Source organism: Diprion similis, chromosome 2 (genome assembly GCF_021155765.1).
Source record: "Diprion similis isolate iyDipSimi1 chromosome 2, iyDipSimi1.1, whole genome shotgun sequence".
NCBI classification, from domain to species: domain Eukaryota; kingdom Metazoa; phylum Arthropoda; class Insecta; order Hymenoptera; family Diprionidae; genus Diprion; species Diprion similis.
In genome coordinates this window covers 12367860-12395385 of record NC_060106.1, presented here as the reverse complement: position 1 = coordinate 12395385, position 27526 = coordinate 12367860, and the positions used below count along the sequence as shown (strand labels likewise).

Genomic DNA, 27526 nt, shown 5'->3' with positions numbered 1-27526 from the left:
TTGTGATAATACGGTATTATGTATGTACAATGTACATACATACTTTATATACCCTTCCTTTTACGTAGTCGTTCCTTATTTCACCCATAAATTGTATATAATTATACAGGATTGTACATATCTACATTCCGCACGACAGCGCAGCTGTCGATGCATACTTAGAAATTTTGACGACTGTATATTCCTATTCGAGAAAAAAATTTCAAGATTTAACCTAAAATGACTATTCATAGGACAGTGTATACATACCGGGACCATCTCTAGAAACTAAACAGGAACTGCGCATGCGCCAAATGATTCAATTTCATTGGTCAGCGAAATTGCCCCGCGGAGTAATTTTCGTCAGCTAACCAAGGCGACCAACGTACACGAAATGTGACAAGGCTCTGAATATCTCGAGCGTAAAGTAGCGTATTGAGGTTATGTTGATATTTATTCCGACTTATCGTGAATTTTCTACGAAAAGTGTCATTCAGCAATACCGTAGTTGATATTAGAAGATATTTAATCGACACAATAAAGGCGTCAATGGAGAAACAAATATCAAAAGCTACAGAAATTGGATCAGTTATTTATTGAAAGAAGAAATCTGAAATTAAATGTGGAACGTCATCAACGAGTGGGAGTCTAGACAAACTGAGGCAGGTAAGTAAAAATATTGTTTATTTCAAACAGATTCTTTATTTACATAAAATTACAAATAAATGGATTGTTGAAACCCAGTAGAAGGTTGCTCCAGAGTAGATTTGTTACAGTGCAGTGCTCCGGAAGCCAGTAATCAGTGCCAATGAACATGAAATATTAAAATAAAATCAGTAACAAGGAATAAAAGAAATAGTGTATCTTGAAACACAAAGCTTAGGAGTGCAAAAAGTAGCAATTCGTTTTTCTGTCGCAATTTATTGAAAATTAGTGGTATTCAAAACAATTAGAAGCTCTTGTCTGATGATAATATCTTTTAATATTTTCAGGTGGGAAACAAACATCATCGAAGCGAGACTAAAGTTGTCAGGCGTTGAAGCGTGTAAGTAAATTTCTGATACTATGATATTTGCATATTACAATATTTTCACATGTATTTAATGATAAAATTCGTTTGTTCTGACAGACTTGAAGTTTCAAGTTTGGATAATAGGATGAAAATCATACCTTACCTGATGGTCAAAACGTTTTGGTGGCTAGGACCCTAGTTTCTCGATTGGTGCCACCGTTCCAACCATCGAACCTGGTTGTTCCGTTGTTCCATTAGACAACAGATCCGAAGGAATTTCTTCTGGTCATCGCCACCTTCTGAACATCAGTCGTGGCAAAATTGAAGAGCACGACACACTACAGATCATGGTGTTTGAATATTCCATCATTTTAGATCTATCGAGCCAATAGTAAAAAGTTTGTTATTCAACAATTGCTGCTAACTAATTTTACAGAGCAATCATTCCGTGCACCATTGTAATCCAAGCAGTATTATTGGCCCGCATTATTTTTCAAATGTTATTTTCGGCAGTTTTGATATTTTATTTTTCACTCTCTTGGTATTCAATTCAGATGAATAGTGTTTCAAGTGTTAAATCAGATTCCAAGGATGAATTTTGATGTGTAAACTGAACCAATCTCAATCTAAAAATGTTGGATAACTTCAGTTGAAAATGTCTTTAAAATCAATATTAATCGACAGTATCATCTGACTAGCTAGTTGCAGCTAACATCCGTGCTTGAGCCTCGTTCAACCCCAGCAAGGTCTAAGGAATGCATTCACTTACTAGTACACGTTACAAATGATCACTTTCTCTACAATAGGACTTACTTGCTGGCTAACTTTTTTATGATGAATCTTTATCAGGGAGTCATCCGGTAACTTATTGAAAGCTTGAAACCAGATTCAATTTTATACTCTTACAATGGTCCTTCATTGAAACTGAGAGTTTGTGAATCTCCATTTATTACAATTAATTCTGCATCCCATGTTAACACTGTTCGAAACAAAAAATCTCATCCTAAGATTGGAAATGGAATCTGCAATGCAAAAGTTATCTAGTGGCACAAGTTAAAAACAAAGAACCTTATAACGGTTTCTGCGACAGAGGGATTCCTTCCGGATATTCATGTTACTGGATGATGTTCGGAGCACTATGAACAAGATATTGTATTGGATTTAGGTTTAAGTAAATATTTTCATGAACTTCAGTGAAAATTAGATATTCATTTGTTTCAAAGGAACAAGGGGTACAATGTTGAATCCGATAAGTCAATATTTTCATATGAATGTTCTGAACATTACTCTAAAACATGATTATCCTTAAAGTTAATTACTGAGGCACATTTTGAAAATGTTGATTTTTAACTTGTGTCACAGAATGTTTCTGAGTTTTACTCTTCGGATTAGATTTCTTTAGATTAGATTTGAAATTGAAAGAAACCGTAAGATCTACAACTTCCTTTTCCAACCAACAAAAGTGGCCGATGATCTCTGCATGTGTCATGAATTGAATGGGAAGAGAAGACATCAGCTAACAGCAGAGATGCTATTATTTTGGCTGTATTTTCTGTTGAAAGAAAAAAATTTCATTGTTATTCTTAATGTATGAAGTAATGAAAATGATTTTTGTCAATGAAATTGTCCCCACCTACCTGCTTCGTTTCTTCCAAGCACCCAACATTTGAACAGATTTCTTGTTTCAATCGAATAGGACGAATTTTCAAAGAGCATCAGCATTAAATTCCGACCGTTCTTTGAACAATCAATTTTCAATAACAAATGCTTCCCAAGCCTTTCCGAGTGACTATCTCAATAACTTGAGATTCTAACCTCAAAAATGCATGTGAACTACATCGCCGACAGAAACAGAGTTTGACAGCAGGGTCTCGGGGTGGCCAGACTGCACGGACGGCGGATTTAAATTCGCGCATGCGCAGATCCTGTTTAGTTTCTAGAGATGGTCCCGGTATAATAACCGCCCAGCATGAAGAAAAGTTGCTAACCAGCCACTGACTGCTAATAGTTTCCGTCATAAATCTTCCTCATATATACGTCCCGTATGTATATGTATATACGATACGTGGTTTGATAAGCAGTTAGAAAATTGTTACATTCGAACGTAAAAAACCATCACGTGTCAAATCTCCATGAGAATTTATAGCAAATATTCGTTCTGTTTTCATCGCGTACAATTATAGCCCCATTATACCACTTTTCTCATTGATGTTTTCTGTATCAGCGGTGTGAAAAAGATGTAAACATGCTGCAATGCGAGGGAAGCAACAGCGCCGAAGAGACGTTTTCATAAACTGGGATTATAATTTTGGTCCGTGCCAGGTTAACCTTCTAACTTTGATTCCCTTCTCTCTTATTTTTGTAATTTTCTTTATTCGCCCTCGCTTCTCATGTCTTCTCTTCTCTTTTCTTCTCTTATCTCTTGAACTCGATTCTTTCTTTCAATCTTTTATCCCCCGCAAAAGCAGCCCCGGTTTATTTCGTTCTTCCTTTAATCTTGGCCCATCCATCCGGCCTTTGTCCCCCGCGGCCGAAGTACCTACTTCCAATTCCAATTTCCACTCTGCCACTTTTAGTTCACCCTTATATACCTACCTACAAGGATCGCTGCGCACGCTGACGAGGGAAATTTGTGAGCGTGTACCAATGGTGTGCACGTATCCTGTGTACAGGCACCCACCTACCTACCTACCTACCTACCACGATGACCAAGTTCCCCGGCTTTGTTACCTGATCCGGAAGTCAACTCGAAATGCCTCCTGCACGTCCGCTCATTCGTCCCGTTGTCAGCTGCCGAATGCTAATTGCGCGTCACACTGCGCAAGTTTGCCTCTGGCTGCACGTTTACACGGTGCAGTTATACCTCTGATACAATTGCAGTTGACAAAATGTTTGTATTACGTACGTGGATAATTAAGGATGCCGTCGCGCCTGTATCGGATGACATTACAGTCGAGGCTCTTTGGTCTTCGCCTCGCGATCATCGACGCCAAGAACGTTTTTATCCACCTTCTTACACGGTCTGTGCAGGATTCGGGGTCGAGAAGAGAACGCACGTTTTGCCTTCCACGGGTGCGCGCACCTCGAGAATGAGGAGAATATCGATGTGTACAATTATGGAAATCAATCGGTGAATTCGTGCGTCGCGAGTACAGCACGATGCAAATGTCGCAGCGGCACAAAAGCGAGCTGCGAAAGAACAAGCGATATTCTTGATACAGCTCACGTTAGCCACACCCTATTATACATTCGGTACGCGAGTCAAACTATGTATTTACATACTTTGGTAAGCCGTGGTTACTCTTCTCTGGTCTTTGCAGCAGGCATTCCCTGGTTCGGGGATCGCTTCGGTCGAGAAGAAAGGTTGGAAATTCTATGCCAACGTACGCCTAGAGGCGGGCCAAACAGCGCGGATTACGCTTCTTTTAATATGGTAAAATCGGAGGACTCCTCGGGTGGGGTGAAAACTTGGAAGGGTCAATATCTCGAATGGCCGACATACGGAAACTTGAAACATGCGAAAATAAAATAACGAGAGATAAATTGTTTGAAATCTTGCGTTATTTTATTTTCGCATGTTTGAAATTTCGATACGTCAGCCATTCGGAATATTGATCCTTCCAAGTTTTTACCCCCACCCAACTTCCCGGTTAGCAATTTTTCTCGTGGGTTTTTGTTTTCTTTTTCTTGTAAAAAGTCAAGCGCGAATACGTAACGCGAAGTCGTCAGCTGAAATAAAAGAGGGGGACACTGAGAGCAGGGAAAACAAGTAAATTACTTCTGGCGAATAATTCGAACCCTCGAAGAACAACAACAGCTAGACGACAATAGAATGCGCGTAAGCAATTCGGTTTTAGTCTAATTCATGCCTGGCGCTTGTGCGCCCTGGACTCTTGTTCTCCATCCCTGACCTTACGTCACCGAGAAATTGGTGAGGGAAGAAAAGACGAGACGAATACCCGTCGCGAACCAATTTTAACCTTCCCTCTCTTCATCCGGAGGGAAGTGCTTTGTGAAATTAATCTCATTTGTGTATCTGGGGGTTTACTTATACCGTGACGTATTTATTGACGTGAGGTATTTCAATCTGTCACGAACTAATGAAACCTTTATGCCGATTATAAAATTGAATCTTGATTGAAAATCCTTACAGTTTCGAGAAACTTAAATTCGACGAGTTATTTGAAATTCTTAGTTTATTTTTTTTGCTAAGTTTATTTTTCATCAAACGAGAATACCATAAATGCAATTCGAAATATTTAATGTATTGAATCGGTGGTAAGAAAGCAACTACAAGGAATTCTTGTTTAAAAGAATCTTTTTTCTTCGACCCGATACGCAAAGTATGTAAATAAAAGTTAAATCCATAATCTATAAGAGACAAATATACGTGGAATATAAAAATTAGGATCTTTAAAAACGAAGAGAATATTATATAACGGACACTTAATCGTTGATCAAAATGCTAATGTTTACCTCTGGCGTAAAAGCCTCGCAGAGAAACAGGTCCAACTTGACTGGCGAGGTGCAATTTCACGGATACGCTTGTTATTAGATCACCATATTATTACATCGGATGCGTACCTACAGCAATATAGTTCTTATAGTTATATTACACATAATGGGCCGATTTTTAGTTAAAACTTTGATTTTTATTCTCTTACGTACCCTTCGAAAAATTAGGTTTTAGCCTCAAACGAAGCTTCGTGAAACCGGAACTCGATAGAAAAATTCTTAAAGTCGACTCATCTGGTTTGAATTTTTCAAACACTAACTGAAATGTCTCGAAAACTATACAAGTTATGAGGCTGTTTTTGGTTTCATTTTGTAGATAATCAAAATTTCTTTAAAAGGAGGTCGTGACTACTACGTGACAATATTTGTATCAGCTCAAACACGGGCGAGGTAAAAAATTTACAAGGTAATAAGCATCTTCATTCGTTTATTCAATGCACTCAAGTTTAAACGTTCGTATCGAATACAAGATGAACATTTATGCGTGTAGCAGTGTCGACCATTTTTATAGAAAATTTGATTATCTACAAAAAAAATCAAACACAGCTTCCTAACTTGATAATTAGGATAGTAGATCCGAGATATTTCGGTCAAGTCTCTGAAAAATTCAAACCGGATGAGTCACCTTTTAGAATTTCGCTATCGAGATCCGGTTTCAAGAGGCTTCGTTTGAGGCTAAAAACTATCTTTTCGAAGGGTACGTAATAAGAAGAAGAAAAAGAAAAATTCAGCCTAATGAAAGTGAAGATGATCACATAACGACACGTAACGCGAATACATGCCGATCGCATCTGCTAGTGACAATCGAAAATATATAATATGTGTAATGCGGTGTGCGTGAAGAGGGAGTCGGATGAGCGATGGTGCCGATGTGCAAGGTGTCCGAGGCCTTGGGCCAAGAAGTTTACGAGTCTTTGGTCGTCTCCCTGCCGCCCAGCCGCCGCTTTTTCCTTCTTGGTTCAGGATCACCTGCCAAAGTTCCCACGTCTTGAGGATCTCGTTGTGCGATGGCCGTTGCTAACCGTCGATCCGAGCCCCTGCTGCATGCGCGTCACATTGCCAATGCACTTGCGTTTCCGAGGGATGTGCTAGGCACAAAGCGATCGAGATACCTACACAGAAGACGAGGGTAAAAAAAGATATTCATTGTGTTTCGCGATCCCATAAAGGTGCACTTGTCTCGCGCACGGTATTTAGGCACGCTTTGGACACGTTCCGGGATCTTCGTCCTTTTATCCATCCGCTAATTATCGATTGACACACGGATCGTCCCGTCATCCCACAAAGTCGATGCCTCCAAACTGCTCTCGCTAATTGCATACGTCCCGCGATAAGTAACTTGTCGAATTCGAATTTTGATTTTTGACTGTTGTCTATTGTTGTAATGAATTGTAGAGACAGACCATGCCTCAAGGCTGCAGCAGCGAACCGTAATAATTTCTTCCTCGTGTTTTCTCTCTTCTTGTCTGCATGGTAGACAAAAACCTTTTCGGAGGGCGAGTGCGAGTCGAAGTAATACCAGACTAAGTAATACCAGACCTTTGGTGGTCTCCCGTCGTGCCGTAGAAGATATTTTTATCATTTATGTACCATTCAACGCGTGCGCGCCTGTCTGTGTTTGTCCCTAGACGGGTATTCGTGTAGGTATGTATAGTTTCCAGTAACTTACCAAATTTTCTCTACAGTCTACACCCGTGCATGTGGAGAAACCCACGCGTCTATGACATATGTGAAGTTCTTTGCAGAGGGTTTCGTATTCCGAGATTGGATGGCTCGTCTCGACGACGTTGAGTGGCTAGAATTTCCCAAAACTGCAGCATGGCATGATGTAACGCGAAGGCGCCTTTTAGATTCGAGTTGTTGTTGCACACCGCTTATAATTACGGTCAATCAAGAACGAAGCCTCTCCACGATCTCTAGTTAATGCTGTAATAAGTCCAGCTGACGTGTGAAGTCGTTTGTTATTCATTGCTAATTTCGGATTACAATATGTAATCGCCGATTACTTTTAATCACGAAAATCTCGGTAGGTCAAATCTGCCAATCAAATGGTGCAAAAACGCTAAACAGGTACATCCATCCTTTCTTTGGTGGGTTAAAAATTGACGTTGATATATGTTATTACCGTATTAATGGGCGTGGTATGAGTTGATTTGGACGAACGAGTAAAACCAGATTCATTGCCAAAGATGCTGTAATCGTTTTACGTAAAACCTGTAATAATTTCCCAGACTAAAGTCGAATGCAGAAAAGTACCGTCATATCAGCAAACTTTACTAAACTCGTTTTACTTTTTATCCGTGCATATATGTAATTGGTGGCGAAGTTCGAAGTTGATCGTTACTCCAATCGCAGTGTATAAAGTATCGCGCCGACGTGAGTATATTCGACCGATATAATACCGGCGAGGAAACAAAAATCCTCTCGGGCAAAAAGTTGAAGTATAAATCGTAAGAAAACGAAGAAGTCTTTGAGGAAAAATAATTATACAAGATGACTGAACACTGGATTTTCCCCATTTGTCAAAGTCACCACAACGCTACTCCCCGTCAAGTTTGAGTCGTAAGAATAGCCCGGCACCCCCACAACGTACCCTCGTACACATCTCAAGCCTTCTCATAGGAGCAGCGCGTATATTACAGCCGTTTCAGCGTGGGGTTGGTCGACTCAATTTTGACTCAACGTTAGAATTCGTAATAGGGAAAAATCGAGACGGCAGTTGGTGGCAACAAATATTTGCCTTCGGATAGCAGAGATAAGGCATCGCACGGGGGTTCGCTACCATTGTTGCACTGTAATGTACATACGTTACGCGTATACTGATACGCGGATACCGAGTCAAAATGCAGGCGTTATATGGTCACGATTTTACACTATGTACGTGGTTGGGCCTGGCTATGGGTAGTATGGGTACAGCAAGGGGTGCTGTGCCTCGAAAAGGTCCTTCTATACCTGCTACCTACAAGGCTTCCACATTACGCCCTCACGCACCACCAGACGCAACTCCTCCTTTCCCTATTTTCGATGGACATGGGTGCGAGGGCTGGAAAAGGGTGGGCGACGAAGCCGCAGATTTGGTAAAATATTTGACAAGGACAAGGAGGGTCTCGTGACGTCACGCCAGTGCGTATATGTACAACGCAGGTATAACCTGCAGCCTCTTCCTTCTTACAATCCCTGTTTGCCTGTGTGTGTATGTGTGTGTGTGTGTGTGTACGTGTGCCCATGGGACGGAGAACCTTGTTTACTTTGTGTGCGGCGAAGGTAAAACTGGCGTGTAGCTAGAAATTTCAGGAGAATTCTTAGAACTTGATGGAACAGGTTTTCCTGGGCGCGTCCACGTTGTACCAGCTCGAGGGTCAGGTCAGTGCTGCTACAGAAACTCCGAAACTTCTTTTCTTCCTCTTCTTCTCGGCTCTCCTTCTACCTTTCGAGAGTGGAATATGGACCATTGCCACCACTACTCGGAACTACACACCCAGGTTATCCCAAGATTTCTGTTTGTGTTCGTGCACACGTGTGTACCTGCAACGTATCGTCGCGGCGATGATCGAGAGAGATGCGTCAACTGACAGGACTGGTTGGTAGAACGAGTTTTCACCGCAACTTTCGATGCGAGCGTTAATCAATTGTAATCGTAGAATCGTAAACACATCGCGGTTTAACGATGGCGAATAAGGAAGTTTAAAAAAAAGGAAAGAACAGAGAAGAAAAAAAAAATAATTTAGACGGAGAGAAATGGATACTTATAATACTGGCTTCTTTTTTTCATCCTGCATATTTTTCGATGAAATACAACGTGCGTATGTACATATTTACACCAACTACACCCATGGATACGTGATTTTGCAAGTTATTGGAATTTCACGTGTGTAAATTTCCATTCGCTCCTCTTGTCTATACGGTTGAAAGCTCGTTATACCCTGAGCATCATCCACGGCTCACTTTGATTCGATTGGTGTGAGTCTCATAGGTGATATATAGGCATGTAATCAACCGGTTGTGCATTCGTGAGGCTTAGTCTTGTAAAAGAGACACGGAGGACCTTCGAATATATAATGAGTGTAATATGCGCGTACCGACAGACGGAATCACGAGAGTGAACGTGCGATTATGTTAGAAATATTTTAGTGTAAATCGACGGTTTTACAGATGGAGTGAAATGGGCAGGAGGGAAGAAGAGAGATGGGAAGAGTTGAGTGAAAGAGGAAACACGAGAGAAATAAGAAAAAGCAGGAGGATGGAAAAAAAAATTTAATACCAACAGGAGAGGAGAGTATCGATGAAATTATATCGGCTGCCGCACGTGTGTAAGCGTTATTTCTTTTTTCCAGGATGGTGACATCGATTCGTCGTGCGCTGCAGGCTGAATTATTTGAACGCGGTGTTGTCGAAATCCAATTCTTTATACATACACATTTGTAATTTCCTTCGTTTGAACTTTCGACGCTCTGGCAGCCTGTTATTTTGAATACAATCTGCTATAAGAAAAATCTTGCGCTCGTTTATTTTTAATCTTACCGTTTAAACGCGCCTCTGTCTCTCATTCACACGAGTATTTTATGATATGGATATTATATAATTTACGTTACAGACTTACAAGGAGATCCTAAAAATTTTTTGCATTTTAGTCGTTAAATATCTTATGTATTATATGCATTGTGTATGTGTAATTATATAAGATGCGACGATTTCGACTGACGTCAATCGTCGGCTGCGATGTACAGTCTTTATACGTTTATTTATGTATCCGTCGTTTTACAAAAAAATTTTATACGACAACTTCGCCCGCTGTTTCACCGAATCTTGATAGTTACTTTCGGCAACCACGAACGAGCGAACGGTAACACAATCAGCAATATAATCGTCACCAAGTGGTCACAAACTAGTTTATTAATAACTCGACTCGGTGTTTTTCTCCATCGGACTTGAAACCGGAGGTCGAATGTATGATTAGCGTTCCCCTGAGCCTAACACGTGGACGTCCTAACCTACCGCAGTAAAGTAATCTGACTGTTTCGACTCGGTCAATTCTCAAACGACATTTATCGCCAATTAGCGTCCATGTACACACCATCGATTGTGATTATTCGTTCGATGCACACCGCACCAGGAAACTACACGCGAAATTCGCTTAATTAGTACACGCTAATAAACGACTAGGTAATAACATATTTCTGATCCCTTATTGTTCGGTCGGAATTTCGCATATAGATAGAATTACCGGCATTCGTGTAAAGCTTCGTGGGGACAAGCCGATGCGATGATGAAATATCGAAGAATCGAAACAAGAAGCATGCAGCTACCACACGTACCTACTCCCCTTCTCATTCTACTCCGCAGTGAAAAGTTTCTTCGAGTTCTAGTCGCATGAGCGATGGGTGTTCATGTTTGCATTTGCATTGATATACGTTATATATATATATACATATACATATACATATATATGTATACACATATGTATGTCGCACGGTGTGTCGGATTGAAGGCGTATATCGAATGACAAGCACATCGAAGAACACTACCCGAGTTATATGCGAGTAAAATGGTTCCGTTGTTCCGCGCGCGTACGACACCGCGACTGTACAAATATTGGCCGTATCAGCCTTTTAGCATACTAATGGTCAGGCCGGGAGGCGGAACGAACGCCATTAGTTTACCAAACCCATAAATCCCTTCAGCGCATACGGTATATTTATAACACTGAAAATAGACCCCCGGCGACTCACGTCAGCCCGCGGCTCTCTCGCAAGTCGTTCGATGCATTCGAGTCACGCCGAAGCTCTCGAGCCACCACGGCTGCCATGGCGGCAATTCGGAATAAGAGTTTTCCGCAGCCTCGAATGAAGCGTACGCAATTTGGCGAGTTGCAAATTAAGTTAAAATTAATAAAAATCATCGCCTGACGCAAGCCGAAGCACAATATCAGATACTATATATCTCAGCGGTGCAGTTAGCTAACAATAAGTTGGACCGAAGAGGAAGGGGTTCGTTCGTGCGTTCCCTGTGTCACGTAGTCCTTGGCCTCATCTCAACGGCAAGGTTCCTCAAGGCCATAGTAGTGGTTATACTCTCAGGAACGATGGAAGCTCGTCGGAGGGCGAGTGGGAATAAAGATGAAAGGAAAAGGATGAAATAATGTACCGTAGACTTGGCGAAACACAATGTTGTGTTGTGCCTAAGGAATGGGGAGAGGAATAACAATTTAAAAATAATACAAGTAAATAGTCGGAAGATACTCGAAGTAATGAAAATAACAGCGCATACGCACACTGGCGCGGTTACGCTGTAACGAGAAGAAGAAAAAATTCTACTCACAAGCCATCGACGAGTGTTGGTTACACGCGATGCGTGTACTTGTATCATGTATTCATGTAGCCTCTTGTATACGTGATGTACCGCACCCATACCTCTGAACAACGTCCGTGAACACCATCGAGGCTGGTTGCTCGTGTTTATGGGCTATGGGCGCCGGAACCCGGGTGTGGTGGTACTTATCCTCAGCAGTGTATATAAGACGATAATGCGCGAGTAGAGCCATCTCGTCGTCCCTTACTATACAGCCACATACGTATCCGAAGCCTGAATTTCGGGTTCCGTGGAGACGCACGTCCAATCAGGTCTCGACTTATGTAATACATTTCGGTGGTTCAGGTGACCCTGAGCGTAAATCGTTCTGGCCTCGAGATATATCTACCGGTAAACGATCCTGTTCCACGTTGTTTGCTGCAAACTACAACAATAGACGTCCATTATACACACCGCGGTCATGTCTCCCGGGCGCGTTAGATAGCGAAGAGGCAGTAAAAGCGTGATCGCGATGCTCCAAGAGACAATAGAAACCGCTAAAGATAGGAACGATCAGCTGTCAGAGAAAAATGGGGGGGAGTCAAAACTTGAAAGGGTTAATATTTCGAAGTTTCGTTACTTTACTTTCCAAGTTTTTACCCCCACACCTCGAATCATCTCTTCTCCATGCTTTTACACCCACGAAAATCCAACCAACTTCTGGTACTAGTTTTGCATCGAGCGTGTTGTGCGTTGTTGTACCCATGCTGATTCGAAGAGCCCCCTGGTAGGACAGGGTGCAGTTAATTTCTTTCGCCTTCACCCCAAACAATAATCGAGAACTTTATACGTGTTCGCCCCTGGGGCACGGACTCCAGGGCAAATAAGACCGACCAAAGCCTATACATATAGGCTCGGCCGACCTCGGACCCCTTGGATTGCTAGGGTGAAGCAAACGCACACTTAATTACTTCTAATCTCTTCTCTTCCGCTTTTCATCGTACTTTATTGGTGGTTTCAACGATGGCGGTAAACGCTGCTTCAAGCCCATCGTTTACCTATATACCGCACTCAACGTTGCCGAGGACTGACCGGCGTGCGGTCATTTTCAGTCTAGACTAGGGAAGACGGTGCTTTTCCAACCCTGGAAATGTCCTTGAATTTTGCTTGTTCTTCAAAAGTCCCGGAAACTATCCTTGATTTTTTCTCGCGTCAAGGGAAATATTCTATTTTTTACGCCCTTGAATAACCTGAAAATGTTCTGTAAATGGCCATGAATTTTTTACGAATTTTTTAACTAAACACCTTGGAATCTCTACTCCGAATGGTGGTCATGGGAAAAGTTTTCGGATAGGAGAAGCGAACAAGAGAGGCAAGAGTTTGCTCGACGTTTGAGAGTTTCAAGACACTCCCGTCGAGGGTGATTCTCCTTAAGCGTTGTAATAAGCTGCAGCAAGGCTAGTAATTGTAGCAATCAGGGTGACGGTCGAATTGTACAATAAGGCTGGGCTAATGATGCCTGGGACCTGCACCGACGGACGGATAACCGGTCAAATGTCCGGAGGGATGACGGGGGCAAGTTCTGATTCTTCCTCCATCGTATAATTATGGTCCTTGCGTTGGTCTTGGTTCGTTTTATGACTTTCGGAGCTTTTACAGTCTCCGTATTATATCTACAGCTACACGGAGATCGTTTATAGCCGCCACCGTCGAGCCTGCAACACCGAGCTAGACATCCTCTTTGGAATATTTAATTCGTTCGGTATACCTACGCGGTATAAAATCACCGTCAGTCAAGCTCTGGCTATTCTTGAATAATTCTCACCTTCGACAACCCATTGGCAATATTTACACGACTCTCTCGGTTGACGTGTGACGATATGACGCGACGGCGTGCACTGCCTTCGTAATCATCGCCGCTTCATCGGGATTGAAAACGTATAATCGCACCTACGTATAAACTATATAGAAACACACCGCATAGTATTTATTCAATTTATTTAACGTCAGTAAACGGACCGTGCATTTTATAAGCCTTGACTTATTCCTAATTACCTAAGTGGAAATCGTTCATTAGTAGTAACCCGAGGTAATTAACTCGCCGGTTTATTACACTCGCCGCAGTGCCGCGGTGTTTGAAATCTTTAATTTTCACTCCGAGTATAAGGTACGTCCGTGTATGATATCGCCGAGTGGAACACGTGTGAGTTTATACACTTACAAGTATCCCCTCCTTCGTTTGCCGACCAGACCGTACAATATTATGACTCGTAATCATCTCTGCGAGGACATCTCGATCCATGGATGTATCGCGGACACACACGCTCGTGGAAATTCATATCCGTCGCGTTTTCCACCCACACACACACACACACACACACACACGCGGGTCGAAAGCAACTCTCGTTAAAGCCACATAATAATACCGGCACACCGCAAACCTCGCGAATTCAATTTGCATTAATTAATTATCCATGTACGTTGCGCTGACAAACACAAACCGAGGTATTATCGGCCAACTGGACGGTTGCATGTGAAAAGTAAACAGGGATCGGTCATATAGGTACGCGCGTATAGATATAACAGAACGATCTTTGATTACACGTTATGTTAGAACGCATCGGCCGAGTTTATTCTATTCGTCAATTTGTATATGTATATAGCTGCATGACGGAGTCTGGACAAAATAAATTTTTCCCAACTTGTTTACGGCAATACTTGAACGATCGCGGTATTCTTTAAATACCATTTTCCGTTGTTGTTGTTTTTTTTTTTTTTCTTTTCCTTACCTCTAAACTTTTTACTCTCAGTCAATATTCATCATTGCGAATTATGCGAGGTTTGATACGGCGGGACAATGTACAATTTCAAATTTCATCTAGCGTGACGGCGTACCACCTTACGCTGTTTGTGACTTGGTTTGTAAAGTCAAAAGAGAATTACTGCCGAGCAGAATTTTAATTTATACATATATATATATATATAATACGTCTCATTTGTATGGAAGTGGCACTTGCGTTTGTTTTTCTTTCGACGCTGCTTTAATGCCTCTCGCCCGTTGCGTGAGCATAGTGCGTTTATATTAAATATATATATATACATATATATATTCATATATGAATATGTGTATACCCTATATAGTGCGTTCGTGTACCTGCTGTGCTTGATAAATGTCTTTGCGTACACAATGCAGGCACGCATCGTTATTCCGAAATTAATAATTAATTTATAATTGTAGGGACAAAATGAAACCAAGTGCTCTTTCACTTTTGCCCTAATTGGACCGCGAATTTGAGTCTTTCTCTCTCTCTCTCCCTCTCTCTGATTACATTTGTAATCTTATCCAGCATTGCTATGGATAAATAAATAATATCTTGATAGACTTTTTTTAGAGTGTTAACATCTTACAGTGGGTACATTAAATTCATGATTTTTGACTCGCAAAGGACGGGAGTTTTGATCATAAATTCAAACCACTGCTTCCCTTTCTGCATTTTCCCAACGACACAATCCTCAATCCTCAGCAGAAAAAAATTCCCGACCCAATGCAGATGGCGGAAACGGGATTTCTCCGGGTTAGCACCACCTGTTGAACTCTTGCGGGACCAGAGCTTGAACGTATCAGAAATTGAAGCCACAGTGTCATCGTCGCTGTGCCGCAGTGCTCTGGACTTGGCAAGATGTAACCTACCACCTACACCTGAGTAACGGGTCTACACCGACTCTAATCTACTACGAAATGCAGCTCACAGCCTGCAGACCAATTGTTATAATTTTGTAGAGCTCTCGAGCCAGAGTGCAATTTAAAGAAATAGAACAAAGTAGTTGCAGTTTATTTCTCGGAACATGCAGCTAGTAAAACGTTTTTAACCGAAGAAATTAATTCGATTATCACCCGGCTGCAGTGCAGCCTGATCCCAGGTACCTCTGGAGTTGTTGTTAAATAAACAATCCTGTAAGAGAAAGCCAAGTTAGACGGCAGACTTCGTTCTTCGCCCGCCTTCACCCTCGTTCGCTAAAAACATTCTCTTTTTTCCGCCCGAGACGTGTAGCAATTCGGTGAAACGATACAATAATTTTACTTTCCAACTCCTTTTTTTCCCCGCACTTATACGCGGGTCCAGCTTTTCTGCAAGATATAGAACAAAAACAAACATGAAACAGAGGTAAAGAGCAATCGAATCAGAAGTTACGGTGTACCGCGGCGACCTGTAATGTAACGATAGTAAGAAACGTATATAATTTATCAAGAAAATATCCTCGCAGGAAAAGGTCAAACTGATCTCGATCCGAAATTATCCACCAATGAAAGATAACGATTCAACGACACGGTATTTTTCGCACGATTTCGTGTCTACGGACATTTAGGAAATCATATTACATGTACTATAACGGGGAGTGGCATGTGACCGAGTGCTCTGCACAGATTTCGCTAAAAAGTACAGCCGAAAACGTGAGCATGTAAAAAAAGGCCAATGATTCATCACGTCGCGCAAAAAAATCATCCCGAAGGACGTTCATGCACGATTCGACCGTCCTCGACGTCGTTTCTACGGTATTTCGACGATGGAGGAGGGGGAGGAACCGAGGGTGCTGCTGGGATCAGGGCACAACGAGAGATCCACCCAGGAACACGAGACCGCGCTTGCACGAGTGTCACGATTTGATTCCTTATCATTATGCCATTAGAGTAGGTACCCCGATCGCATGCATCGCCGTGCTGCAGGAGTCAGTGATTCGTCTTCGGTTACGGACCCACGTCTTTGCGCTGCCCGGGCACGTTTGCTTATGAAAACAAGTTAACCGGTGTGTTACATGCGTCGAGCGTATATGCCCACCTACCTCTCTCTTTCTCTCTTTCTCTCTTTCTCTCTCTCTCTCTAGCCTCTATATTATCAGGATGGACAGGTTATGTACGGGCTCACGTGCACACGATGCGCCAGGCTGCGGGTCTCCAAACGCACGTGCGTATTTCGCTCACGCGTGTGTGCGACGGGGATATCTGTCCATCTATCCATCTATCCATCCGTCTTCTAGTATCCGCGCAACGCGCATACACGCGTGCAGGCATAGATCATGCACACACGAGAATATGGGGGGAGGGGCAAAGAGACACGAAGAAGAAAACTCACGCACGTTGTACGATATAGGTATACGTGTATACGCGGAGGTTGGTGTCACGTGTTGTTTATGCGTTCTACACACGCTCCGCCCCATCACCTGATCTCGCTGTAGAGATTCTCAAGTGGGGGATATCGGGACGTAGGAAAATCTATCCAACACTAACGCACACTTTTCCCAATCCGACCAGAATCTAGGAGAAAGTCGACACACTCTCACGTTTCTTGGTAAGCTTTTATTATTAGTTTATTTACTTATATATTACCAGCTATTCGATGACGACGAGATCATTCATGTCGTATCCAGAAGTTATCGATCGTGGGGACAAGATTAAGTCGTCGGAAGATGAAACTGCTGTTAGTTTACTAGGTACAGCCACCTAATATTCTTCTCGAGACAGTGATACGTTTCGATCGAGAACCACTGTGCGGCGTGATACACAGACTGTACGGTGTTTTATTTAGCCGAAGTGTCCGCGACGATGCCTGCATGCAGGGGCAGCCAGCAAGCAAGTTGGACAACCAATGTCAGAGTAACCTCCCTCCCCTCCCTCCCCCCCCCCCCCTGACCGTGCAATCAAGAAAATTCGCAACGAATGTTAAAAATATTGTGTGTCGCATATATGCGTTTTCGATTCGTATAAGATCGAATAACTCTGCACGTATTTCATCTTCGGCGATCGGGAAGAAGTAGTTTTTTTGTTAGAGACTGCAGAGTATATACGTGGTAGTAAGTTGATCCTCCCTCACGCCTCTCGAATATTTTGAGAATTCTGAAAATTGATCGGCTTGTTTGAAAGATTGAATTTTGGCAAAACTCGCGAAAAGAAAGTTGTCCCAAAAATTGCCGACGTCCCATCGTCAACCTCAGAGCGCATAAATAAATCACTCTTCGAAATTTTTTTAATTGTTTAAAGCTTTCAGAGCCTAATGTTTTTTTTTCTAAATTCGCAATTCAAAAGCCCGCGAATCGTGCAACGCTTGACATGCTTATCGTGTTTTTCCGACACATGGAGGAGGGGGCAGTTGTTCAGAAATCAGACCAGCAACATCAAGTCAGCGGCTCTCCTTCATTCGAGCCGCAATCAGCGAGTGTTTCTGCATCTCGCCTTGCGTGGGTGAGCCTGTGTTGGTTATCCTCTCCGTTGGTCTCTCTTCAAACATATATTCATATATATATATTCCTATTTACATATATACACACACATGTATATGCCTATTTCGTTGCCATTGGTGCGCACGTCTCCTTTGCTCCTCCGTACGAACGGACGTTTCCTTCTTCGCTTATTTTCCCACTTGTACCCGATATCATCTCGCCCACACTCTCTCGCGACCGCAGCCTCTGCACAACCACATCATACAATACCAGCTACGCACATTTAGCCCTGACTCTCTCTCTCTCTCTCTCGCTTCGCCTGCGTCCGTATCTGTGCGCCTCAACATCATCAAGCATCCGTCCATATGCATTATATCGGTATATTTACACGCACCCATGCGATCGCTTGTTTTGGTTACGCCGCCTATGGTGCTTCAACTCCACGACAAACTTTCAACAGACTTTACTGGTTCCCACAGAGCTTTGTGCTTTATCGTACATGCGTACATATCATTTTCGAGAGCTTTTCGGCGTTCCCCCAAGGCACCAGGTGTAGCTTATATTTATTATACATCCACGCTTTCGTATACCGTAAAGTCTCGTCGTTCTGCTTTTTATTATTTTCGCCAAACTTCTTTCCGTTATCACCGACAATATTTTCGACCGATAGACACAAGTGTAGGGTAGTAAAATTTTATTCACCCTTACGTCAACCCTTGCGATTGCGGGGGAAGAGAATTTTTTCACTCGTATTGTAAGGTCTATCTTAAATTATACTTTTTACTGTCTACCGTCTATTTTTTATCGTTGTACGCACACTGCACTTGGGAAAATGCTTAGCGATAATAAACAAAATTGTATTATAACACTGAAAAACGAAAGATTTCGAAGATCAAGATTGGGTGAAGAAACTCGAATAAGCATGTTTATTTTTAAATGTCATCTAAATGCAAGCAAAAATTCTCGTGCTAAGGTGCATCCCTCGGACTTGAGGTAATTGTAAAAATCTTATCCTATACCTACGGTCAATTCTCTTTCCGCGACTTTGTCCTAGCAAAAAAACATGCATACTGTCCGAACTTGAAACATCATATATCTAAGTACATTCGGATAAATTGACTTTGCTATTTGTAACGAAACATCGGGTCTGATCGAAAAAAAAAATGTTCATACAAAACGATTGATTTTGTTACAAAACTACCAAACTACCTAGTTAGATTCTAAGTATAGAAATATTTGTAATCTTAAGCTCATAAAAGCGCAGGAAACGAGGAAACCTGTGAACGACTTTATACACCGCGGATAAGTGAAGCGGCAAAGGAAGAAGGCGAAGGAGCGAAAAAATAAAAAATAAAATATAAAAACACGACAAAGACGCCTCGACCACACCTGCGCGGGGAGAGATTAGTTTCTTAAGTATACCCCGAAAGCAGGTAAGGATGGCAGGGGATCTCTCGGGTAATGCGGCAGCTCCCTTGGCAATCGCGGACGCGTATATCGGACGGGTTGCGAGTAGGCGCTGCGTGCTGCTGTCAAGTGGTTAAACCACTCGACGGGCGATCGGCTGACAAGAAGAGCGCAAATCCCCGCGTCGCGTCGCGTCGGCCGCGTTTCTCATTCTTTTGCAAAGACGTGCAGAGAGGCGAGGGAAGAGCTGCCGGCATAGGTGAAGTAAAGGGGGTGCAGCCTACGTGTACGTACCCCGAGGAGATGCGACGCCATGCCTTGTACGCGGAGGTATAACGCGCGGAGGGACCCGTTTTTCGATTTACGACTGTCGAGATAATGGCCGTGTCTCTGCAAACAATCGCGGAGCAGCTCGCGAGTCGGAGTACAAAGCCGACGACGCGAGACGCGACTTATTCTCAACTCTCCGGAACCTGGAACCTTCGTCGAGAGAGACCGACGCACGCCTCAAGAGTAAAGACGTACAGAGATAACTCCTACGGGGAACATCAAAGACTTCCGACCAGCAATCTGGCATCAGTCAGAATTCAGATTACCACGCCAGATAAATGCATGCGGCGCTATACTACCCTAGCAACTCTACCACCATCGCCGACCCTCACGGATCCCTTACGACTGCGACTTCTCGTTTCGGACCGTCGAATTAAATGCAATCGATCGCAGCTCGTCACCGATCTTTTTACGCGTCTATGTTCCACCTGGTCGTCTTGCAAGTTTGACGAAATTCGTTGACACATGCACGTGGAATTGCACGTGGTAAACTCGAACCTGAAAATCGGAAGCATTTTGACCTCATATGCAATTGTAGTACTAAATAGTAATTGTACAAATGTTCCGTAGAAGGAGCAATGGAAAAACTCGACGAAAATAGAACTCAAAGTTAGGCATATTGAAATTTTTCACACACGTAATAATTAGTTAAACCGACGCGGCCTGCCTAAGAGGATAAATAAATATATGCATACGAGCAGGGAAAAATTTCATAACTCAATGTTGTAACTCCCTCTAATCTGGAGGCACGGTCTCAGAGACGTTATTACGCCTTCCGGCCCTTTTACGGTTCGATAAAAATACTGAAACTAATCTCTAAACATCTCAGCTTCGGTGTTCATAAATATCAATTATCACGGCGGCAACGGATGATATAACGGGCATCAACGAGGAAACATCTGAAACGAAATAAAAAGGGAAACTTGAACTTTAACCTGAAAGTATTTAAAGAGATCCAATTTGTGTAGTATTGGAATACCACTTGCGGCCGTAACTATTAATCGTCATTGCATGGTTTTAGTTATGTGAGGAAGTTGTGCACTATTTGAAAAATAACATAACAAATATTATAAATAAAGGAGCGATTCTCTAGATGAAACTGATTAGGACAATCATCGCGAAGTGTTTCAACGTTTCCTCGTATCTGTGATCGTCTTTATGTACCGTGACGATAAAAATTCATTTCATTACCGAGTCTCCGCGTTCACCTGTAAAGATGTTTACAATTAAATAACACGTGTATCGGGGACGTAGCGTAAGGCGTGCGGTATGAGTAGAATGAAGAGAAGAAGAAAAAGAGTAAAAATAAAGAGAAAAAGAAAAATGTCGATCTGTGACAAGTGAGTTATGTAACAGCTGAATATATACGGAACTAAATTAAGTGTAGTTGTTTCAAGTAAACAGGCTTCCTCCTTCTCTTCCACCTCCTCGGCCGTTCTCCGAGTGCTTTATGTGCTACATTATACATATCGCGCTGCGCTGCGCGAACGCAACGCAACGCGGCTAGCTACACGGATCGTAGTTTCTATTGGTAGCTAAGAGAGAACCCAAAGCCCGACCGGTCAAGGTCTTTGAAATTAATTATCGTCATTAGCGGACAGTGGTTACATGTAGTCCGCCCACAACGCGAATGTTGTTGTAAGTGAACAGCTAAACGCTCGCCAACATTTTTACGCAAAAGCGTTATATATGCATAATGGAATAATCGCTATCGCAAGCAATCAGCCGCAGGCAACAACGAGTCTCGATCATTAAGCTCTGCTTACCCTCGATTCGCTGTTTACCCGATGCCGGCGACTCTGCGTCCATGACGACGACGACGACGACGACGACGATGATGATGATGATGATGATGATGATGATGATGATGATGATGAATGCGCGTGTCAGACGACCAACTGAAAGTGCATGCTTGCGTTCGTGATGCTGCAGTTTACACCCCTTAAACGTGCAGAGGCTTATTTACCTCCGTTCCTATGCCCAGCGTCTGGCCAATTTCTCGACGTGCTCGTCTGTTTGGAGAAATGCCGGTGGTGCGGGGATCGGGAAATTCGAAAATATGACGGGGTGCTAAGTTTAGAATCACCTCCAGAGCGGAACTTGCGTGCAGGGCGATCGGAGCTCGTCTCTCGGCGTAAAGACGGCCTCGGGACACGCCTGCAATACACGTCCGGGACGACGCGTCGGCGTTAACTTCACTCGGGCCTTCCTTTTTCCTTTCTTTCTTCCTTTCTTTCTTTCTTTCGTTCCTTTTTTCTCGCACCATTTTTTTCCCACCCGTTAGAAATCGTAGGTGTTCACCGGCGAGAAAAATAGTCAGAATATACGCATATTTCACTAACAAGTTGAGTTAAGCAGGCCTTTCGTTTCCCGCACTCATCGGCTCATACATTACATTACATTACATTATTATTCAATTCGATGCAGCTGTTGTAAGCGTTGCGTAGCCATATAATGCACCGTCGCACAATCTTGAGAGTAAATTGTTGAAGGATTATTTTTTCCATCTCTCTCTCTCTCTCTCATTCACTCACTCACTCACTCATTAGTTTTTAGAAAGTTCACCAGTTGACCTGATCCCCGTTATTATATACATCGGGAATCGGATCTCCGACGGGAAGATGACGAGGAACATGGGGGGAAGGGGGGGGGGGGATAATCTATGGCAAGTCTTTCATCCCACTAGAGGTTAGCGTGATCTTATTATCGTCGAGCATCTCTGATTCCCGATTCGTTTATTATAGACATATAGATATGTGTGTACCGGATACCCGAGTACTTGTACACAAAATCATGGTTATAGGTAGGTATAGGAGTAATTTATCCCGGGTATAAAATGGCGTTTTCGATTTCGTGAGAAAACTGTTTTACGTGCGTATCTACTCCAGCAGACCGATTTGTTGTTGCGTGTTAGTTTTAAATTACAGTATAACCTACCTTATACAATTATCGCATCCGCAGGTTATAAGGTGACGTGAAACTGTTGCACGCGTATTGGTCATACCTAGAATTTATCGGCTTTTGTATCAGCTTACAATTAGGCCAATTAACGATGCCTTATATCGTCTCGGGGTTGTCGGCCAGGGGGCAGGCTAATTGGGAAATTATAATCGATGGCCCGGATTGCGTAATCTTCTAGGAAAAGGCGTGCCTCGCTGTCCCTTTGTTTATCTGTCTTCCCTCTCGATCGATGATCATTTATCCCAATGATCAATCATCTCTCATCTACTCTTACCCCTCCCTTCACTTCCACCCTTTCGTTTCGTTCTTTCTTCTATAACAAAACATGCTACAATACATCGAATTTAGAAAACGACGTGAAATTTAATTAGTTGGAAGATACTATAGTTTTGTCGGTTTTTAGAAATTAATAGCAGTAAGTAACAGCCAAAGAATTACGGCAGATAAAGCGTAAATAAATTCCACAATGGGAAGCTTGTTCGATGAAAAAGGATCCGTTTGTCTATGGCATCAAAGCGTTCTTTGACAGTTAAAAGAAGAAATAGTGGAGATAAATAAGAAGAAGAAAACAGCAACAATAACAACAACAACAACAGCACCGAGCTTTCGTCATAGCATCGTTTAACTGCGGGAACATGACGAGAAGACAATTGAGCAAGTAGACATTATTACAGGTAGAAACGAGCTGAGAACGCGAGGAGATTTTGCCTCGACCGAAATAAGCCTTGTAGGAAGTCCTCGCTCGATTAATCTCTACAGTACATAAGTTTGTATGTCTGTCTGTGTGTCTATGCGCGAGTTTTTTGTCTTTTATTTTTCCTTTCACGATTTGGGAGGAGTTTTGGAAAGGATTAAATAAATTAATAAGAAGCAAACAACAGAAGAAAAAAAAAAAAAAAAACAACAACAGCAGCAAAAAATTAAATAATAGAGAGCGTCTTGCGGCTGTGCGTTATAATTGATGGAGTTGTCAGGATTGGTCGATTCGTAGAATTTTCAACAACAAGAAGATGGTGGAGCATATTAAGTGGCGTTGTAGTAGTGATCAAATAAATTTAAACAAGAAATAAAAATAAATAAAAATAAAAAAAGAAACACAATAAGTAAGAAAAAAAAAAAAAAAAAAAAACAACACATTCGTCCATCGCTGTTTTAAAACATACACTTATGCAAGTGTATTCGTTGAAACGAGGAATTTGAAGATTTCTCGTCGGATTTCAATCTCGTTGTCAGTGACGTTTTGCGAATGTTCGGGGATGGAGGATAATCACCAGTGTAGTAAACAGTCTTTGGCCGATTCACTATATCGCCAGTTTTCCGCCGCACACGCAGCTCGCATCGTATGTTTCATGCACATATGTTACATATATATATAGTATATTCCTACATACATACATATACGGCGAGTACCATGCGCCTTTCCATACGCTAGTGTTTATTTTTTATGCTGCTCACACTCCGTCTCATATGCGAAAGAGAGAGAGGCGTGCGCCCACGTTCGCATTTGTTTTCCTTTCGTATTTTTACTCGCCATGTGCCTTGCTCGTGGCATCGCCGTTGTAACCTGCCGCTGCTGTTCCCATCAGTTAAGTTATACGCGTACTTATAATGTCTTGTGTTATAAGTACGCGATTCGATTCGTGCAGAGGCCAAATTTCTTTCGGCCTCGGAGCCGCGTGCGAAGATGACGATGAGAAGAAGAGAAGTGGACGGAGCTTCTCGGTGCCCGTAGAACCTAGTCTCGAGGCGGTTGCCAGTTTTATCCAAAACTAAACCGACTCCGTTGGTGGGTGTACGTACGTGTAAGTACGACGACGAAGAGAAGATACTCGGCATCGGCTAAACTCTCGTCGAATCGCGATCCCGGCGTAAAGACGATAAACCCGTTACGTAAACCGTGGTCCACGTGACCGATAATCGGTCAATTAGAAACAGACGCCGAACTCGTTTCGCTCCTGAGGAAAAAAGAGATTTCATCAACCGCAGCTCTACTCCGCTTCTTTTCCATGTCTCTACCTCGTTGGTGGTTCTTTTTTTTTTTTTTGCTTTTTTTTTTTAACGATATAATACGATGCCGTATTCCGTGTATAGGTATATTAAAAATATACGTATTATGTTTGCCGGCTAAGTTTACCGAGAAAATATTTATAGCAATGTTTTGTTAAATCCTCAACCCTCGCCGTGCAATGCAGATATTCATATATACCTAACGTATTATACCTACTCGCTGTTTTAACCGGAACTTATAAATGTTTTTGGTTTAGAAAATTTCACATGGTTAAGGTTACACTGAGAAAGAGTTTAATTACTGTTGACCAACGTATGTTCGTACACGGCGAAATCAATGTTTTGTTATAATTGTCAAATTTTAGTTGAGCCAAATAACGATCTATAGAAATTTGTCAAAACTTGGCAAATCATCTTTGGCTCAGCTAAAATTTGATAATAATAATATCGAAACATTGATTTCGCCTGATTATCGATTTGATAAATAAACTCTTTTCTCAGCGAAAGTGAACGGGGAAACCCATGCGGGAAAACCATACACAGACCCACATTTTCTTTCAGTTTCTTCCCTTGCTCCCCCACCTACATATATAACCGGGAATCATTTCGGCATCGAGTAGATGCCGGCCGGCCTGCCAATGTCCGTTGAATCTTCTAGACTCTATTTTAGATGTGCTTCGATTCGCGGGGAAGAAAAATCGTCGGACGGTGCTGCTATCGCGCGGCCGTTTACTCTGGCATCAGCCGCCTCTCTTGTGCATGTAGGTATTCCCTCCGGCGTTTCCTCTGAGACACACACACCAGCAGCAACGAGCTTCGAAGCTTTTATTTAATATTATACCGCCTCTTAAGACGTAACGTGTTACGTTTCGCGCTTAATGTTGCGCTCACTTAAACGCGACGTGGATGAAAGTTCCAACGATATTTAGGGAATTATAACGACGTTTTTTTTTTCTCTCTCTCTCTCTCTTTTACCCCTCGATTCAACTCTTTTCTCGCACCGGATGTACCTCAAACTTTTATACTCTCAGGCCTCGACACGCTCCCTGCATCTCGAACACTTCCCTGCGCTGCTGCCGGCAGCCTCGTTTGTACCGCGTGTGGGTGTCGAGGCGTTTATTATTTTTATTAAGCGTTAATTGTTATCACTGCTCTCGCCATAGCCCAGAGCCTGAGGGGGTCGAAGGGTGGGAGGGGAGGGGTCACTTGTTGCGGAGAGTCGAGATGCATCCTGTTGTACAAATATCGTTGACCCCTGCGGCGCGAACGGATTACACTTGCGTACTCCTGCGGCCGCTCGTTCTTTACACGCACGTACACGCAACCGGCGAAGGTTTGTGCAGGGCTAGCGAAGAATCATCCTGATCTATGCCCCCCCCCCCGCCCTCCTTTTTTTTTCATACATGGTAAAAAAAAGGATCTGTCAAATTTATCAAATGTTAAGAGAAAAACGATTTGTTTTTTTAATCAAAGAAATGAATGTTAACCGAACAATAATTTTTGAGTTTTCGAGCGAAACCGCGTTTATTCGAATCAACGAAACGTTTCTTTTACCATCATTGTTTAGTAAATTGAATAAATTTTCTAGTTTCCTGCCGTTTGATCGAAGTGAAAAAATTTTTATGTTCACAACGATTACGTGTACGCGTGTTACAACGTAACGAACTTCAACCTCGTAAAAAGTAGTGGGGAAAGAAAAGAAAGGAAAATGAGCAAAAATGAAACAACAAACTATGTGTGAATTGATAAGTACGCGATCCGCCTGGCGCCTACACTGTCCCACTTTGCATATTTCGGCGACTACGTGTTACAGACGCGTGTAGTAGGTATAACACACATACATGTATATATTTTTTTTCATATACATGTGTGTGATAATACATATATATGTGACATATAAAACATGGGAGACGCAAAATAAATAAATAAATAAATCTTATCGCCCACCAGTTCGTGGCGAGACTGCGGCCTGCCAATTTAACCGGTTTACTCCGCTATATATAAACAATTAATAGCACAGGAGGCATTAGACACGTGGCGCACCTATTTTCTATCTCCACGTGCAGCCTGAACGTGTGTAACTGTAAACACACTCGCCTATGCATGCGCATACGTAGTAAATACATGAACATCCATGCATATCGTAATGTATTTACATACTTATATACGCGTATGCATATGGACGCGTGTTACGCGGAGCCAAAGCACCAACGATTATTACCAGAGAAGAAACCCTGAAAGGTTTCGTTGGTTTCTTAGTTAATTCTCTAGATCGGCTGGTCGACGAGCTGGCAAACGCAATGGGATCGCAACAAGGACAACTGCTTTTTCTCCTCAGCATCCATTTTCAGACCCAGTAAAAGTTGGACGAGGAAACGACGTCTGACAACAATTAACATCGATCGATTAATAATACCAACGACGATCGCCTTTTGCGTCTTGCATGGTAATTCTCTTCTATATTCTTCGTTCTTGATTTTTTTCACCAAAAATCACGTCTGGCAGGACAAAAGTCGAGAAAGAATTTTATCGCTGCAAAACGTTCGAGCTGTGTCATCCCAAAGTCAAAACTGTATTCTACGTATATTTTATTTCATTCTATCGTCATTTCTCATCTTTGCAAGGCTTGAGAACGAGAGAAACTTGGCTTCTGCTTCGAATCTCCCGATATATACACGCATTAATAGCGGACTCGAGTTATCGCAACAAACATTTCAACTTTACGTTGGCATGCTTAAATCTAGTTTACGATAGAAGACATGTAGAAAAATGCGGCGAGCGTGCAGTTGGTTTGTGCTCCAAATCTAACTC

At 42.4% G+C, this 27526-nt stretch overlaps 1 protein-coding gene and 1 long non-coding RNA gene across 3 annotated transcripts in view; one reads left to right on the top strand and one right to left on the bottom strand.

Moving 5' to 3' along the window:
• The window catches only part of LOC124416651, a 95703-nt gene that overhangs the window by 27617 nt on the left and 40560 nt on the right, over positions 1–27526 (top strand). The gene's annotated exons all lie outside the window — the stretch shown is intronic.
• LOC124416653 lies at positions 10979–24411 on the bottom strand. The gene is made up of 3 exons (XR_006930795.1): positions 24398–24411; positions 20727–20728; positions 10979–11305 (listed from the first exon to the last, which is right to left on the bottom strand). It is a non-coding gene; the product is annotated as an uncharacterized LOC124416653 (long non-coding RNA).